Source organism: Lepus europaeus, chromosome 18 (genome assembly GCF_033115175.1).
Source record: "Lepus europaeus isolate LE1 chromosome 18, mLepTim1.pri, whole genome shotgun sequence".
Classification (NCBI taxonomy): Eukaryota; Metazoa; Chordata; class Mammalia; order Lagomorpha; family Leporidae; genus Lepus; species Lepus europaeus.
In genome coordinates, this window is record NC_084844.1 from 74,801,614 (window position 1) to 74,820,323 (window position 18,710).

Sequence of the window (18,710 nt, forward strand, 5' to 3'; positions counted from 1 at the left end):
CACCCTGGACCACCTACACCCAGCCCCTTCCCTGACGCCCAGCCCCCTCCTGCACACCAAAGGACCCCAGATGCCTGGCCTTTCTCTGTCACTTGGGACCAGAGATGCCCACCCCTCCCCGGTACCTGGGACCCTGATGCCCAGCCTCTTCCCTGGTACCCAGGACCCTTGATCCCGGGCCCTCCCTGACACCCAGGCCCCAATGCCTGACCCTCTCCTTGGCACCCAGGACCCCCGACCACCTCCCTGACACCTGTGACACCCAACGCCCAGCCCCTCCCTGTACTTGGGACCCCAGACACCTGCCCCCATTGATGGTACCTAGGACCCCTGATGCCTTGCCCCTTCCCTGGCACCCAGGATCCCAACATCCAGCCCCCTGCTTGGCACCCAGGACCCCCAGCTCCTGTCCCCCTCCCTGGCACCCTGGATCCCCGACCCCCAGGCCCATCTCTGGCACCTCAGAACCCCGATGCCCAGCGCCTTCCCTGGTACCTGGGACCCCCATTGCCCGGCTCCCACCTGGGCCCCTGATGCTTATCTCCCTCCCTGGCACCCTAGACCACCTATGCCCAGCCCCTTCCCTGACACCCAGCCCCCTTCCACACACTAAATGACCCCAGATGCCTGGCCCGTCTCTGTCACTCGGGATGGAGATGCCCACCCCTCCCTGGTACCTAGGACCCCAATGCTCAGCCTCTTCCCTGGCACACAGGACCCTCGATCCCGGGCCCTCCCTGGCACCTGGACCCCAACACCCAACCCCTCCTTGGCACCTGGGACCCCTGACCACCTTCCTGGCACCTGTGACACCCAATGCCCAGCCCCTCCCTGTCACTCAGGACCCCAGACACCTGGCCCCCATCAATGGTACCTGGGACCTCTGATGCCCAGCCCCTTCCCTGGCACCTGGGATCCCTATATCCAGCCCCCTCCTTGGCACCTGGGACCCTGGCTCCTGTCCCCCTCCTTAGAACCCTGGACCCTCGACCCCTGGGACCATCTCTGGCACCTCGGAACCCCGACGCCCAGCCCCTTCCCTGGTACCTGGGACCCCCATCGCCCAGCTCCATCCAGTGCCCAGGCATCACAGACTCCTGGCCCCCTCCTTGACACCGGGAACCTCTGATGCCTGGACTCCTCCCTGGCACCTGGGACCCTGGATGCCCGACCCCTCCCTGGCACCCGGGACCCCTGACCCCCTCCCTGGCACCCGTGACCCCCAACACCTGGCCCTCCCTGTCACTTGGAGCTCCCGATGTCCGGCCCCCTCCCTGGCACCCCAAATCCTTGACACCTGGCCCCTTCCCAGATGCCCAACCCCTTCCCTGGTACCTAGGACCCCCAAAGTCCTGCCTCTCCCTGTCACTTGGGATGCACAGCCTCCTCCCTGCTACCTAGGACCCCTGACACCCAGCCCCTCTCTGACACCTGGGACCCCAGATGCCCAGCCCCTCTCTGTCACTTGGGACCCCAGATGCCCAGCCCCCTCCCTGGTACCCGGAACCCCTGACACCTGGCTCCCTCCCTGGCACCCCAGATCCCTGACACTCAGGCCCCTCTCTGGCACCCCGGATCTCCAACACTGAGCCCCTTCCCTGGTACCTGGGAACCCCATCACCTGGCTCCCTGTTGGGCACTGGGAACCCTGAAGTCTGGCCCCCTCCTTGACACCGGGGACCCATGATGTCTGGCCTCCTCCCTGCTACTTGGGATTCCCAAAGTCTGGCTCCCTCCCTGGCACCCCAGATCCCTAACACCCGGCCACTTCTCCAATACCCAGCCCCTTCCCTGGTACCCAGGACCCCCAACTTCCTGCCCCTCCCTGTCACTCAGGACCCTTCATGCACGGCCTCATCCCTGGTACCCTTGACCCCTGACACTCGGCCCCCTCTGTCACTTGGGACCCCAGCCGCCTGGCTCCCTCTCTAGTACACTGCACCCTGATGCCCGGCTCCCTCCCTGGCACCCAGAACCCCCAACACCTGGCCCTTTCCCTGGCACCCAGGACCCCTGACACCTAGCCCCCTCCCTGGGAACCCAGACCCCTGACACCTGGCCCCTTCCCTGACGCCCAGCCCCTCCCTGTCACTCGGGACCCCAAACACCCAGCCCCCTCCCTGGCACCCGGACCCCAACACCTGACCCCTCCCTAGCACCGTGGACCTCGACCCCCTCCCTGGCCCCTGGACCCCAACGCCTGACCCTTCTCTATCACTCAGGACCCCAGACACCCAGCCCCCTCCCTGGTATCTGAGACCCCTGACACCTGGCCCCTTCCCTGGCACCCAGGATCCCAATGTCCGGCCCCCTCCCTGGCACTCTGGAACCTCAACATCTAGCCCCTTCCCTGGTAACTGGGACCCCCATTGACCAGCTCCCTCCTGGGCCCCAGGATCCTTGAAGCCTGGCCCCTTCCTTGACACCCAGAACCCCGAGCTGGGCCTCCTCCCTGGCACCCAGGACCCTGATGCCTGGCCTCTTCTCTGGCACCAGAGACCCTCGATGCCCAGCTCCTCCCTGACACCCGGGACCCCTGGCCCTCTCTCTGGCACCCGTGAGCCTTGATGCCTGGCTGTGTGGCCTCAGCCCTGTGTCATCCTTCCTTGTTTCCTCCACACTGGGACCTGGTTCCCTGGAGGTTCTAAACATGTGGGCAGCTGGGTCTCCTCCAGGATGCTCACCTCTCAGCACAGATGTTTCTGGAAGGTCTCACTCTGTTTTCTGTTTCCAGTAACATAGTAACATAGATTGGGTGAGGCAAAAGCAAAACTGTTATCTGACTCGGGGTTTTTGTCCAGGGTTTAGACAGGCAGGAGGACCCTGTACTTTGGCACTTGGGTATCGCCTTAACCCTTACTGTTCCCTCAATAGGCTGCCATCGGTCATTGCACTTTCAAAATAGAAATTTTGGGTATTCAAATTTATGAGTGTTTTAAAAATTATTTCTGTTCCATGAAAGCCTTCCCAATACCAAAGATATATCTACTTTACTAAGTTATTTTGAAATTATAATTTAATATAGGCGCTTGTTTACTTTTGCCTGTTTTAAAATGTTCAAAGATTGTTGGAGTATGGCTGACAAAATTTGTGCATATTCAAGGTATGCAACCTGATGTTTTGATATGTAGGGGCCTTTTGAAAAGTTATGGAAAATTCACATTATATTTTAATGCCGTTTTGTACTGGAATAAATCCAGGATTTTTTTAAATGTGTATTTATCTTTTGAAGGTCAAAGTTACACAGAGAAGAGGCAGAGAGGGAGAGAGGGAGAGAGGGATGGAGGAAGGGAGGGAGGGAGTGAGAGAGATAAAGAGGTCTTCCATCAACTGGTTCACTCCCCAGTTGACAGCAATGGCTGAGGCAGCAGCAAACAGAAGCCAGGAGCCAGGAGCTTCTTCCAGGTCTCCCACATGGGTTCAGGGGCCCAGGGACTTGGTCCATCTTCTACTGCTTTTCCAGGCCATAGCAGAGAGCTGGATCAGAAGTGGAGCAGCTGGGACTCGATCAGGTGCCCATATGGGATGCTGGCACTGCAGGCGATGGTTTAACCTGCTACACCACAGTGCCAGCTCCTTAATCACATTTTTTTTCATAACCTTTTTGGAGTCCTCTTTTACATGTACATTATGAAATGATTAGGATAATCTAACATATTCATCTCCTTTCATCACTAAGTTTTTAAGAGAATACATAAGATATTACCAAGTTGTGAATATGTAATAGCATATTCATATAGTAACTTGAGTATTAAGATATTGAGTGGTTAATTTATCTCCTAACTGCAAATGTGTGTTCAGCTAACATTTTCCCATTTCCTTCACTCTCAGCCCTGACAGCTGCCACACTGTTCTGTGATTAAGTGTGATTTTCTTAAATTCCACATGAGTAAGATTGTGTGGCATTTATCTTTCTGTGCCTTGTTTCAAATAGCCTCATGTCCACATTCATGTTTTTTGATCTATGTTTTGACAGCATGCAGAATTTCCTATTTTATTAGATTATTTGTTTTTATCAACACACATTAATTGTATATATTTATGGGGTGAAAAGTAATATTTGATACATGCACACAATTTAATGATCAAATTAGGATAATTAGAATCCATCACTTCATATATTCAAGATTTATTTGCAGTGTGAACATTCAAGTCTTTCTTCTAGCTATTTAGAAATATACAATATATTACAGTTGACAATTATTACCCTACTGTGTAATAGAACACAGGAAAGGGGGCTGGTGCTATGGCGCAGCCTGCAGTGCCAGCATCCCATATAGGAGCCAGTTTGAGTCCCAGCTGCTCCATTTCCGATCCAGCTCTAGGCTATGGCCTGGGAAAGCAGTGGAGGATGGCCCAAGTCCTTGGGCCCCTGCACCCACATGGGAGTCCCAGAAGAAGCTCCTGCCCCCTGGCTTCAGATCAGCACAGATCTAGACATTGCAGCCATTTGGGTTTTACCTCTCTGTAACTCTTTCAAATAAATAAAGTAAATTTAAAAAAAATAACTAAAGTAAATTTTTTTTAAAAAAAAGAACACAAGAAGGATTATTTTTACAATACGGAGAAATACTTTTTCAATAAAAGTAAACCTCTCTGAGCTTTAATTAATTCAATTTTAATTTTTTTTATTTTTAAGCATTTGTTGAGAGACCTAATTAACCTTGAAGAATCCAAGAATGATGCTTCTGTTATGAACACTTACACATAAATATAGCCTATGAAGGATAGAAATATCCGAGAGCGGCAAGATGGCGGAATAGGAAGGGAGCACATTGATAGTTCGTCAAGACACACGTTAATATAAGTGGAGATACTGCAGGGTCAAGGAAGAGTAGGGGAAGAAACAGCAGAGGAAACTCTTCCAGAACTAGTGATTCACAGTGGACCTGCGTGGAAAGCGTGGGAGCCCAAGTTCGGGACACCAGCGGCAGACTCAACGCACCAGCGCTGGAACGCGAGGTGAGCCGAACCTCCATAGCCCGAGACACCAGCGGGCAAGCGAAAAGAGGAGACTAGGGGAACGAGGCTTGAAACCCCGTGGGGAAAAGTTCACCAGGCTAACTAGAAGAGAGAGAGGAAAAAAAAGTGACCAATACGGACACAAGTTTCTCTCTCTCCGCTCACCTCTCAAAGGCGAGCAAGAAAAAGAGCAGGCCCCATTTTGGAGATACGTCATAAGCAAGGCGACCTCAGGTCTGCACCGGCCCTGAGCCTAGCAGAAAAACCTAACTCTGGGGGGAGGGGTTAAATAACAGGAGATTAGGATCATTCGCCTGATAACTACCTCCAATTACATTCAGCTGTGCGGAATTACTTCCCTTTTGAATAAAAAAAAAGAAAGAGAGATTTACCATGCCTAACCTGGGAGTGTCATCTTTGACACACCCTCAACCCTGAGGAACCAAACACAGCTCTCAGTCCACACTCATCTCAAGCCTCTAAGGCTCCACCAAAAGCAGACAGTCTACTTAATATAGAGCCATAGTGTAACAAGAAAAAACACCACAGTGAAGAAACCAAATATCTCCAACATGCCAAACAACAAATGCAAAAATCGAGGTAACAAGAACAAGGAAGACACTATGACGTCCCCAAATGAAAAAGACACCCCAATTCAAGTTTATGAAGATGATGAGATAGAAGAAATGCAAGAAGCGGATCTCAAAAAATTGATAAGAACATTAAGAAGTTCTCAAAAACAAATTCTTGAACTACAGAAATCCTTAATGGACAAGATAGAAAATCTCTCTCATGAAAATGAAATATTAAGGAGGAATCAAAATGAAATGAAACAACTAGTGGAACAAGAAACTGAGATAGTGACGAGAAATCATAATGAAATGAAGAATTCAATAGATCAAATGACAAACACATTAGAGAGCCTTAAAAACAGAATGGGCGAAGCAGAAGAGAAAATATCGGAATTAGAAGACAGAGAACTGGAAAGGAAACAGGCAAACCAAAGAAAAGAAGAAGAAATTAGAAATCTAAAAAATATTGTCGGGAATCTACAGGATAGTATTAAAAAACCCAACATTCGAGTTCTAGGAGTTCCTGAAGGCATGGAGAGGGAGAAAGGATTAGAAGGCATTTTCAGTGAGATACTAGCAGAAAATTTCCCAGGTTTGGAGAAGGACAGAGGCATCTTAGTACAGGAAGCTTATAGAACCCCTAATAAACATGACCAAAAGAGATCCTCACCACGACACGTCGTAATCAAACTCACCATAGTGAAACATAAAGAAAAGATCCTAAAATGTGCAAGAGAGAAACGTCAGATTACTCTCAGAGGATCTCCAATTAGACTCACAGCAGACTTCTCATCAGAAACCCTACAAGCTAGAAGGGAATGGTGAGACATAGCCCAGGTACTAAGAGAGAAAAACTGCCAGCCCAGAATATTATATCCTGCAAAGCTCTCATTTGTGAATGAAGGTGAAATTAAGACTTTTCATAGCAAACAGAAACTGAAAGAATTTGTTGCCACTCATCCTGCCCTGCAAAAGATGCTTAAAGATGTGTTACACACAGAAACACAGAAACATGGTCATCAATATGAAAGAAGGTAAAGGAAGGAAACCTCACAGCAAAAGATCACAGGAAGCTCAATTTCTCTTTGACATAGAATTAAACTCTGATGCTCTGTTAAAGCAATGTGTTAAAGTAATCTATGATGTTCTCTTGATGTCTGTTAAATTCTAATTGTTCAAAAACAGCTGAATTTTTATTAAGAGCTATGGGTGTAAGACCCCCGAAAGGTATCTCACACTTCTACCGACCCCAGAAACACGAATTCCAGTCCAATCTATGCAAAGTGCAAGAGGAAGTTTATTACATCTGCGCAGATGGGCCGTCTCAGCAACACTACAAAGCAGTGCAGAGAGAACGACCCCGACCTTCAATTGCCCACAGTATTTAAGTTTTAAAACCACAACATTAGCATATCTCCACAGCATTACAAAAGATCACAAGATAAGCCACAGCATGACAAATAAATCACAAGGTAAAGGGTTTTTCCAGGGTATAGATCACAAGGTACTTGAGTAAGCACAAATATGGGGTCATCATGACATAGATTGGGTACATTTCCAATCAACTTCTGTTTTTGTGGGTTTTAAAACTTAAAACAATTATCACATGCCACAAGTTCAGCTAAAGTTCAATTATCTCATAACAGCATTTTGCAAGCCCAGCTATTTTATACAAAAGCAGAACAATATGCAATTAGCCAAGCGACTCCATTTTAACCCCTTCCTGCCTTATTTTCTCTCATGGGTTATATAAATATGTGCTTATTTTCAAAGATTTGAATAATCACCTTGTAACAAGGTCAAATTTGGTCTATGAGTTTATAATTTTAAACATGGCGACTTAAAGTCTTTTGTCATCCACAGTTATATATGATTTGCTGCTCATAAAACTAAAGTGTTGTTGGTTCTGTGTGTAGCTGTCCTCCTATAGGTTCCTATGGACTTTTTCCAGCCACTTTTATTGTATTCAGTACTTTGGGATGGCTCTGTAAACAGATGAAGCCAATAATGTATTAACAGTACCAACTGAGAGAATGTATGGTTAACTGAGGTTACTAAAAAAGCACTTCAAATCAATTGGCAATCTACAAAAAGAGTTAAAGATTTTAAAAGCTATTATTAAAATTGCTATATTGGTCTATTATGCTATGTTATATGTGTGTACATATTGTATGTCCACATGGGGAAATTTTATTAAGAGTTTTATTTTAAATGGCTTATAGATAATATTGTCCATAAATTTAAGCTGCTAAAATCAATCAAAGATACATTTTAATTTGTGTGACCTGAATCTGTGTGTCATATGTTTTAAACTTGTTGGTAGAAAGAAACTAAAAACATTTTAGATGGTTGTGCTTAAGTTTACTGGCTAAACAAACTACACCATGTTAGATATTTAAGAGGTGTTTCCAAATACATGATTCTTAAAATTTATAGAAGGCATTGGACCTTCTGGTAAATGTTTCCTGAAGTTGTTATCTAATGGTTGAAACTGTGTGCTAAGTATTCATGTGATATTGCTATTGTCAGCAAGCGATCTAGGACTTGCTCCCTCATTTCTCTATTCTAAGCCCAACTTGTTCTTTCATTTCTCTATTCTCTTCAAGGTAGGAAACTAATTCTATTATGAAGGAATCTGTTGGATGCACAATTTAATCTTTAGACCTTATAAAAGAGATGGCTAACATTTTTCTATAATAGCATAGCCAAAATAAGAACTCAAATAATAATCTCATAGCTAGATTCACTTCGCCATCAGCAAAGTATACAGTAAGTAGAAAAAACCTCCCTTTCAGACCAAAGGGAAAGAAAGTTTTGAAGTGAGAATATAATTTTCCTCATGGGCATTGTCTACCTTAGAAAAACTACTACAGAACATGCCTGTAACTCTAGACTTGTAGTTCAGGCCACCGAAGATTAGAGATGGGACACAGGCACTCCCTTGACTTGCATCCTCTGGTCTGCTTTAACACAAACCAGGAGGAAAAGAAAGCTAGGCATCAGAAGCAATGGGTGGCAGGCCTATTAATGGCTGATCTGTACAGTGATCTGCCCTCAAGGAGACCCAACAGGCCAGTCCACTAGAGTGGCTTTCTATGTGGTAAGCCTAGGCTTCAGCAGAAGTCAGCTTGTGAAGAGCCCTGGCAGCTCTGCCAAGAGTTGGATCACTGGAAATGGACCTGCCCTGGAGTCGAAGGATGCCCAGGTCAGAGCCACAGATCTTATTGGCTCTAAGCTGAAAAGCCCTTCACTCAGCCCAACTTCCAAAGTGACCACTGCAGCTGAGGGTGTGGTCAAGTAGGGTCAGCAACATTGCAGGCAGAACTGTAAATTTCTTGTTAGAGATGCCACCTGCCTTTACCTGGCCAGCTCTCCTCCCAGCCCAGCCAAGTAATGAAAGTCAACAGAGTGCCTTCCCCTAGGAGGTTCACACCTCCCTTAGGGTGTACCCCATGTGAAGAGATAGATAGGTCTGGGCCTCTTAACTTACAAGGCCTAAAGCCCACCAGATTATTATCAAGCCCCTTTTGTCAGGTTCTATTTGCCTCTCAATCAGAAAACTTAATTGTAGCTTAGAGAGCACCTTTCTTAGCTCCTCTAATAATGACTCTGTCCTTTGTTCTAGACCCTGTCTAGCACACTTGGGCCTCATTCCTTTCTAATCATAACCTCTACTCTACCACCAATGGCTCTACTCCCAACCTGTGTGTACTGATGGTCCTCTTCCCCACTTAATGCTGTATAATTGTTCAAACCTGGTTAATGCCACTCTTAGGATCATTGGTTACTATCCTCACCCTGTCTTTTATGACCTTGTCTAAATATGATCAGAGTCGGCAAACTTGGAAGGCTTCCATAGCCTTGGCAACTCATGACGACAGCCTAGGGTGGTTACTGGCGCCATAAACTAGAGTGTCAATTTGTTGGGTCAACAACAGGAGCCACTGTGCACTTGCTCCTCATGTGGGATCTCTGTCCTTAATGTGCTGTACATTGTGATTTGATGCTATAACTAGTACTCAAACAGTATGTTTCACTTTGTGTGTCTATGTGAGTGCAAACTGTTGAAACCTTTATACTAAATTGATCTTCTGTATATAAAGAGAATTGAAAATGAATCTTGATGCAAATGGAAGGGGAGAGGGAGCGGGAGAGGGGAGGGTTGCGGGTGGGAGGGAAGTTATGGGAGGGGGAAGCCATTGTAATCCATAAGCTGTACACTGGAAATTTATATTCATTAAATAAAAGTTGAAAAAAAAGAAATATCTGTTTAATACACTAAAACCAAGTAAATCTTTGAGAACAAGTTTTACTATTAACTCTCATAATCCAACTCTTTGAGGACAGGGGTCCTGCATGGGAAATTAGTGCACAGCAACTCCTGTTGTTAATTTAACAATTAACGCTCTTATGTATGTGGTCAGTGATCACCCAAGGCGCTTGACATGTGCTGCCTATGCTGTGAAAGCCTTTTTTTAAAAAAAGATTAGAGTTACAGAAAGTTAAAGAAAGACAGAGTTACAGAGAGAGGTAGAGACAGAGAGAGAGGTCTTCCATCTGGTTGTTCACTCCCCAGATGGCCACAACGGCCAGAGCTGTGCCGATCGATCTGATGGCAGGAGCCAGGAGCTTCTTCTGGGCTTCCCACATGAGTACAGAGGCCCAAGGACTTGGGCCATCTTCCACTGCTATCCCAGGCCATAGCAGAGAGCTGGATAAGAGGAGCAGCTGGGACTAGAACTGGTGCCCATATGGGATGCTGGTGTTTCAGGCCAGGGCTTTAACCCACTGTGCCATGGCACCGGCCCCAAGTGGAAGCCTTTGAGTCCACTGACTCCTTCTGTATTTAGACAAGGCCATGAGCAAAGTGGAAGTTCTCCCCTCCTTTCAGAGTAAAGTACCTCCTTCTTTGATGACCACTCCTTCCACTGGAGTCTCACCCAGGTAGGTCCTTCATGTAGGACACTTTTTGCCACAGTGTCTTGGCATTCTATGTCTGAAATGCTCTCATGGGATTTTCAGCCAGACCAGAATGCGTTAAGGGCCACAGTGATACTTAAAGTAATTGTCATTCTATGAGTCTGCTGTGTGGACTGCTTCCCATGTTGGAGCATTCACTCCTTTTTAATTCTATTATTATTACCAAACACTTAATCCTATTTATATAATCATTTTAACACTTAATCCTCTCAATATGATCACTTTAACACTTAATCCTATCTATATGTTCACTTTAACACTTAAAGTGCTGTTTTTTCCAACTAGATCAAGGGGATTTGGGGTCCCCTGGCAAGATTTTAAACTGTATCCTTAAAAGTAAGTCTGTAATAATGTATGGAGAACTATACAGCTTTACAGTTATAAACTTCACAATTTCACAATTACAACCTTAGGAACCTGGTGAGTCTTCCCACTGTGCCTGCCCTCCCATCCACACTCCCACCCCCTTACTCTTCCCTCTCTTTTTCCCACTCTTTTTACTTACTAACATTTATTTTCAATTAACTTCCTACACATATGATTGTTTCTATATTAAGTAAAAAGTTCAACAAATAGCATGGAAAAAAACTGCTACTCTATAGTCGAGACAAGGGCTGTACAAAGTCATTGCTTCTCAAAATGTCAATCTAACATCTATAGCTTGCATATTAGGTGCTCTATTAGTTACCATAGGTCAGGGAGAACATATGGCATTTCTCTCTGTGGGACTGAATTATTTCACTAAGTATGATGTTTTGCAGTGTCATCCATTTTGTTGCAAATGATTGGATTTTTTTTACCACTGTGTAGTATTCCATGGTGTACATATCACATAATTTCTTTATCCAGTCTTCAGTTGATGGGCATTTTCATTTATTCAGTGTCTTAGCTATTGTAATTGAATTGCAATAAACATAGGGGTGTAAATAACTTTTTCATATGCTGATTTCCTTTCCTTTGGGTAAATTCCAAGAAGTGGGTTGGCTGTGTCATATGATGGGTCTATATTCAGATTTCTGAGGTATCTCTATACTGTCTCCCATAGTGGTTTTGCCAGTTTATACTCCCACCAACAGTGGATTAGGATGCCTTTTCTCCCACATCCTCACCAACATTTGCTGTTTGTTGATTTCTGTATGAAAGCCATTCTGACGGGACTGAGGTGAAACCTCATTGTGGTTTTGATTTGCATTTCCCTGATGGCTAGTGATCCTGAACATTTTTTCATGTGTCTGATGGCCTTTACCCATCCTTTAACTGTGTAGTTTGTTTTGTTGTTGTTGAGCTTCTTGATCTCTATATAGTCTGGTTATTAATCCTTTATCAGTTGTGGAGTATGCAAATTGTTTCTCCCATTCTGTTGGTTGCCTCTTCACTATGCTGAGTATTTCTTTTGCAGTACAAAAACTTCTCAATTTGATGTAATCCCAGTTGTGAATTTTGGCTTTGGTTGCCTGTGCCTCTGGGGTCTTTTCCAAGAACTCTTTTCCTATTCCAATGTCTTGCAGGGTTTCCCCAATGTTCTCTAATGGTATTAGGTCATAGATGTAGATCTTTAGTAGATTTTTGAATGGATTTTTGTGTAAGGTGTAAGGTAGAAGTCCTGCTTCATACTTATGCATTTTGAAATCCAGATTTTCCCTGTATCATTTGTTGAAGAGACTGTCCTTGCTCCATGGATTGATTTTAGCTCTGTTGTCAAAGATAAGTTGGTTGTAGATGTTTGGATTGATTTCTGGTGTTTCTATGCTGTTCCATTTTACTATTCATCTGTCTTTATATCAGTACCAGGCTACTTTGATTATTACTTCACTATAGTATGTCTTAAAATCCGGTATTGTGATGCCTCCCACTTTGTTTTTGTTGTATAAGATTGCTTTACCTATTCAGGGTCTCCTATGTTTCTATAGGCATTTCAGTATCACTGTTTCTATATCTGAGAAGAATGTCCTTGATGTTTTGAGTGGCATTGCCATGATTCTGTAAATTGCTTTAGGTAGTGTGGGCATTTTCATATTGATTCTTCCAATCCATAAACAAGGAAGATCTTTTCAATTTTTTGTACCTGTCGGGGCCAGTGGCCCTGGCCCGACATGAGATGCAGCAGGCTGAGGCTGTCCCTTATCTAATCCTGTTTCCAAGACTTTTCGTCCCATATTCCTGTAGGCAGGATGTGACTTCTGATGAAGGTTTATGATGTTCTTTGCACTATCTTCAGAGCTTGTACCCTGATCATTGCTACTTTGTAAACTTGCTCTGTTCCTGTGCTATGCATGATTACACACAATGAATGTTATCTGTATGGGGTCTGGGGTATATATCCTTGTGTTTCTTGGTGCTCGCGGCTGGAGACTGAAGGGTTTCCTTAGGGAGACTGCCTCCAGTCCCTCATCGCCGGGCCCCCTACTTTGGCTTGGAACGCGATGAGGCAATAAACGTGGTGATGAATTGACTGAGTGCTGCGTGTCTCCATGTGGTTTGTCGGGTGGCCTCCGACATGTACCCTCTTCTATTTCTTTGACGTTTTATAGTTCTCATTGTAGAGATCTTTGACATCTTGGTTAAATTTATTCCAAGCTATATGATTTTTTGTGGCTATTGTGAATGGGATTGATCTTGGAAGTTCTTTCTTAGCCATGACATTGTGTATACAAAGACTGATGATTTTTGTGTATTGATTTCATCTCCTGCTACTTTACCAAATGCTTCTATGACTTCCAATATTCTCTTAGTGGAGTCTTTTGGATCTACTATATACAGAATCATGTCATCTGAAAACAGGGATTTTTTGACTGTCTTCTTCCCAATGTATCCCTTTGATTTATTTTTCCTGCCTAATGGCTCTGGCTAGAACATCCTGGACTATATTGAACAGTCATGATGAGAGTGGGACTGCTTGTCTGGTTCTGGATAATGGTGGGGATACTTTCAACTTTTCTCCATTCAATATGATGCTGGCCATGGGTTTGTTATAAATTGCCATGGTTGTTAAGGGGAGTTCCTTTTACACCCAATTTGCTTAGAGTTTTCTTCATGAAAGGGTGTTGTATTTTATCAAATGCTTTCTCCGAATCTGTTGATTTAATTATATGGATTTTATTCTTCAACTTGTTAACATGATGTATCACATTGATTAATTTGTGAATGTTGATTCATAACTGCATATCAGAGATAAATCCTACTTTGTCCAGGAGAATGATCTTTCTGATATGTTGCTGGATTCGATTGTCTATTATTTTGTTGAGGATTTTTGCATCTATGTTCAGCAGGGAAATTGATCTGTAGTTCTCTTTCTCTGTTGTGTCTTTTTCAGGTTTAGGAAGTAAGGTGATGGTGGTATTTTCTTTGTTTGGAGCATCTTTATTACTAATTCAATTTCTGTCTTTATAATTGATCTGTTTAGGTTTTCTATGTCTTTATGGTTCAATTTAGGTAGGTTGTATGTGTGGAGAAATCTGTCCATTTCTTTTGTGTTTCCCTGTTTTTTGACATACAGCTCTTTGTAGTAATTTCTGGTTTTGTTTTATTTCTGTGGTGCCTGTTGTTACATTTCTTTTTCACCTCTAATTTTATTGATATGAGTCTTCTCTCTTCTTCTTGGTTAGTTTGGACCAGTGATGTGCCAATTTTGCTTTTTTTTTTTTTCAAAAAACAGCTCTTCATTTTGCTGATTTTGTTTATTTCTTCTCTAATTTTAATGATTTCTTTACTTCTGCTAGATTTGGGTTTGGTTTGCTTTTGTTTTCCTAGGTCTTTGAGATGCATTAATAGCTATTTTGTTTGGTGCCTTTATAATTTCTTAATGTACGCTTCAATTGCTCTAAACTTTCCTTTCAGCACTGCTTTTGCTGTATCCCATAATTTTGATATGTTATATCATCATCTTCATTAATTTCCAAAGATTTTATCTTTCTATCTCTCTTTTGATTTCTTCAGTGACCTAATGTTCATGCAGGAGCATTTTGTTCAGTCTCTGTGTGTTTCCATATGTTGTAGACATTCCTGAGTTGCTGATTTCCAACTTCATTCTATTGTGTTCAGAGAGGAGGCATGGTATAATTTTGATTTTCTTTATTTTGCTGGGACTTACTTTATGACCTAGCATGTGGTCAGTCCTAGAGAAATTTCATGAACTGGTGGGAAAAATGTGTATTCTGCAACTGTTCTGTAGATATCTGTCAGTTCCATTTGGTCTACAGTGTTGATTAAATCTGCTATTTCCTTGTGGATTTTCTATCTCATTGATCTGTCCTTTGCTGAAAGGGGTATTGAAGTCCTCCATTACTATTGTATTGGAGTCTATGTATCCTTGTAGGCCTTTCAACATTTCTTTAAATAGCCAGGTGCCCTGTAATTAGGTGCATACACATTTAAAATAGTCATGTCTTCCTGTTGAATTGATACTTGATCATTACATAGTGCCCTTCTTTGTATCTTTTAATAGTGTTTGTGTTAAAGTCTATTTTCTCTGATATTAGGATGGCTACACCAGATATTTTTGGTTTCTGCTAGAATGCAGTATCTTTTTCCAGCCTTTCACTTTCAGGCTATGTGTATCTTTATTGGTGAGATGTGTTTCTTGTCAGCCATAAATAGATGGATTTTGTTTTTTAAACCATCCATCTATTCTGTGTCTTTTAACTGGAGAGTTTAGTCCGTTTACATGCAAGGTGACTATAAGAAATGATTTGGGGTTGCACATGGCCTTGGTACACAGCCCTGGTGGGCACCCCTCCATGGGCAGATGAGATAGCTCTCAGAGGAGTTGAGGAAGAGGATAAAGACAAGGAGGAGATAGTGGGAGGCAGCAAAAGCTGGGGACCCACTCCATGCCTCAGCTTCTCACCCCTCCCCCAGCCTTTCTTTTGCCAGCTTCTCACATTATGGTTGTTGCCTTGGCTTTGTGCAAGGTGATGGTGTAGCCCCCAGCCCTCTGAAGGAGGAGCTGGACACTTGTTTCATGGCTTGTAGCTGCTTCCCCCACCCCTGGAGCAGAAACTCCCTTGGCTCATGCCTCCCGTGTCTCCCGGCTGCTGAGGAAGCCTTGGCACCACTGGCACCATGAGTTAACAGCACATCTGTCAAGCAAGTGCTGCTGTGATGGTTTATGATGATTCCAATAAGAACTGTGTGCCAGCTGGTGGCTCTACTGGGTTTAGCAGAGTTCATGTCTACCACCATGCAGGCAACAGCACATGCAGAATGGAGGGCAAGAAGATTGAGGACCATCAAGTTGTAATAAATTGTGCCATTCCTAAAGGGTTGAAATAGTCAAGCTACACAGACCTTCCACCAGTGGTGAGATGCTAGACAGGTGTATGATCTCAACTTTGGCAGCAAAAAGGATGCCAGTGGCTTTGCAAGTGCCATGATATGTGCCTAAGAAGTATTAAATTCAAAAGAAACAGGGCCAACATTGCCTAGACAACATTCGCAACTACCTGCCCAAGTTCAGAATGGCCCATCCCAAGAAGAAATGGAAATTCAAAGAAGGTTACTACAGGAACAGCAAAGACAAAAGGAGCTGGAGTGGGAAAGGCTGGAGAGAGAAAGAATGGAATGGGGAATGTTGGAGAGAGAGAGGTTAGAAAGAGAACGATGGAAAGGGAGTGACTAGAACAAGAACAGCTGGAGAGAGAAAGAGAGAGAGAGAGAGAGAGAGAGAGAGAGAGGAATGGGGGCAGCAGGAGTTGGAGTGGCTTGAGTGAGAGCAGCAGGACCAGTTAGAAAAGGAGCAGCTGTAGTGGGAGTGCAAGCGCAGTCACCAGTGCCACTGCCTCTGCGTCCGTTGAGACACCTCTACACCTCTAAATTCTGTGCTGGGAGACTCCCCTGCTTCTGAGCCAGGCTTGCAGGCAGCCTCTCAGCCAGTTGAGACTCTAGCCCAACAGGGCATTGTCTAGGGAACACTTGCATCTTGCCCTTTTGCCCTTCTCCAGCTAGGTCCTGCCCAGGCAGCACTCCCTTACCCCACCCTGGGCCCCCTCCACTTCCTCCACTACCTTCTGCTGGGCCTCCACCACCACTTCCACCTCCCCCTCTTCCTAATCAAGCACCACCTCCACCACCACCTCCTGCCCTTCGCCTCCCTGCATCTGGATTTTTCCCAGATTTGTGTCAGAAGGAAATCACCCTTTAACTGGACTTGCAGCTGCAATTGCTAAAGCAAAACTTAGGAAAGTGTCGCGGGTCAAGGATGCCTCCTTCCCCAGTGGAGGAAATACTATTGGTGTGATCTCAGTGTCATCTGAAACAGATATGGGTCATGGACGTGGACCCCTAACTTTGGGGGATAGTGTCTTAATGGAAGCAATGAGTGTTCTGCTGTCCAGGAGGAGAAGAATTGCTGAAAAAGGATCAACAATAGAAACAGAACAGAAAGAAGACAAAAGTGAAGATTCTGAGCCTGTAACTTCTAAGGCCTCATCAACAAGCACACCTGGAAAGAACAAATATCATGAATGGCAGCAAGTCACCTGTCATTTCCAGACCAACATTCACACATTCATCACAGCCCAATGCCAATGGAGTTGAGACAAAAGGACATTAATATAACAGACTGAAGCAGGATATTTTAGAAGAAATGAGGCCGGCGCCGTGGCTCACTAGGCTAATCCTCCGCCTTGCGGCGCCGGCACACCAGGTTCTAGTCCCGGTCGGGGCACCGATCCTGTCCCGGTTGCCCCTCTTCCAGGCCAGCTCTCTGCTGTGGCCAGGGAGTGCAGTGGAGGATGGCCCAAGTGCTTGGGCCCTGAACCCCATGGGAGACCAGGAGAAGCACCTGGCTCCTGCCATCGGATCAGCGTGGTGTGCCGGCCACAGCGCGCCTACCGCGGCAGCCATTGGAGGGTGAACCAACGGCAAAAGGAAGACCTTTCTCTCTGTCTCTCTCTCACTGTCCACTCTGCCTGTCAAAAATAAAAAATAAATAAATAAAAAATAAAAAATAAAAAAAGAAGAAATGAGAAAAGAATTAGAAAATCTAAAAGAAGAACTTATCGATACAATCAGGCAGGAACTAAGCAAGGCAAATACTACATAGAGAAGTAACTTATGGAGAGATAGGACTTTAGTCAGGAGCAAAACTATTCCTACAGGCCGGTGCCATGGCTTAACAGACTAATCCTCCACCTCGTGGCACCAGCATACCGGGTTCTAGTCCCGGTTGGGGTGCTGGATTCTATCCTGGCTGTCCCTCTTCCAGGCCAGCTCTCTGCTTTGGCCCGGGAAGGCAGTGGAGGATGGCCCAAGTCCTTGGGCCCTGCATCCCATAGGAGACCAGGAGAAGCACCTGGCTCCTGGCTTGGGATCAGCGAGATGCGCCGGCCACAGCGGCCATTGGAGGGTGAACCAATGGCAAAAAGGAAGACTTTTCTCTCTGTCTATCTCTCTCACTATCCACTCTGCCTTTCAAAAACCAAAAGAAAACAAAACAAAAACTATTCCTACAAACAACTGTTAAGAACACACCAGCCTACACATTGTGAGCTGAAAGAACAAAGCAGAGACAGAAGGAGGGAAAAACCAACATATTCTGAAAGCCTTCAGACATTATGACTGGTAACAAGCTAGTTCCCTCCTGGTTCGCTGCTTTTTTTTTCACCTTTACAACAGAGTGGAAAAGAGTTTGATAAGAGTTCCACCAGGCAAGATCATTGTGCATTGAAATATTTTCATGTGAATATAAAATCACACATTTTCCACAATCCATTGGTAAATAAAGAGAAGAAAGACTTAAGAAGGTTTTTTTTTAAAGAGAATAATGTTGGGGCAGTGCTGTGGAACAGCAGGTTAATGCCCTGGCCTGAAGCACTAGCATCCCATGTGGGCTCATCTCCATACCCAGCTACTACACTTCTGATCCAGCTCTCTGATGTGTCCTGGGAAAGCAGTAGAAGATTGCCCAAGTCCTTGGGCCCCTGCATCCATGTGGGAGACCTGGAAGAAGCTTCTGGCTCCTGGTTTCAGATCAGCACAGCTCCAGCCATTGTGGCCAATGGAGTAGTGAATCATCGGATGGAAGACCTCTCTCTCTCTCTCTCTCTCTCACTCTCTCTCTGCTTCTCCTCTCTGTGTAACTCTGACTTTCAAATAAATAAATATTTTTAAAAATAGAATACTGTTACTGATGAATTTAGCAAATTATGCTATTGTATTGTAAATGTTTCTTTCAGCTTTGTCTTTCTATCATGTTTG

The 18,710-nt window shown here is 44.7% G+C and overlaps 1 pseudogene; it reads left to right on the forward strand.

Moving 5' to 3' along the window:
* The first annotated feature begins 15,575 nt into the window (after window positions 1–15,575).
* On the forward strand, window positions 15,576–17,556 carry LOC133747037 (protein enabled homolog; annotated as a pseudogene).
* Window positions 17,557–18,710: the final 1,154 nt, after the last annotated feature.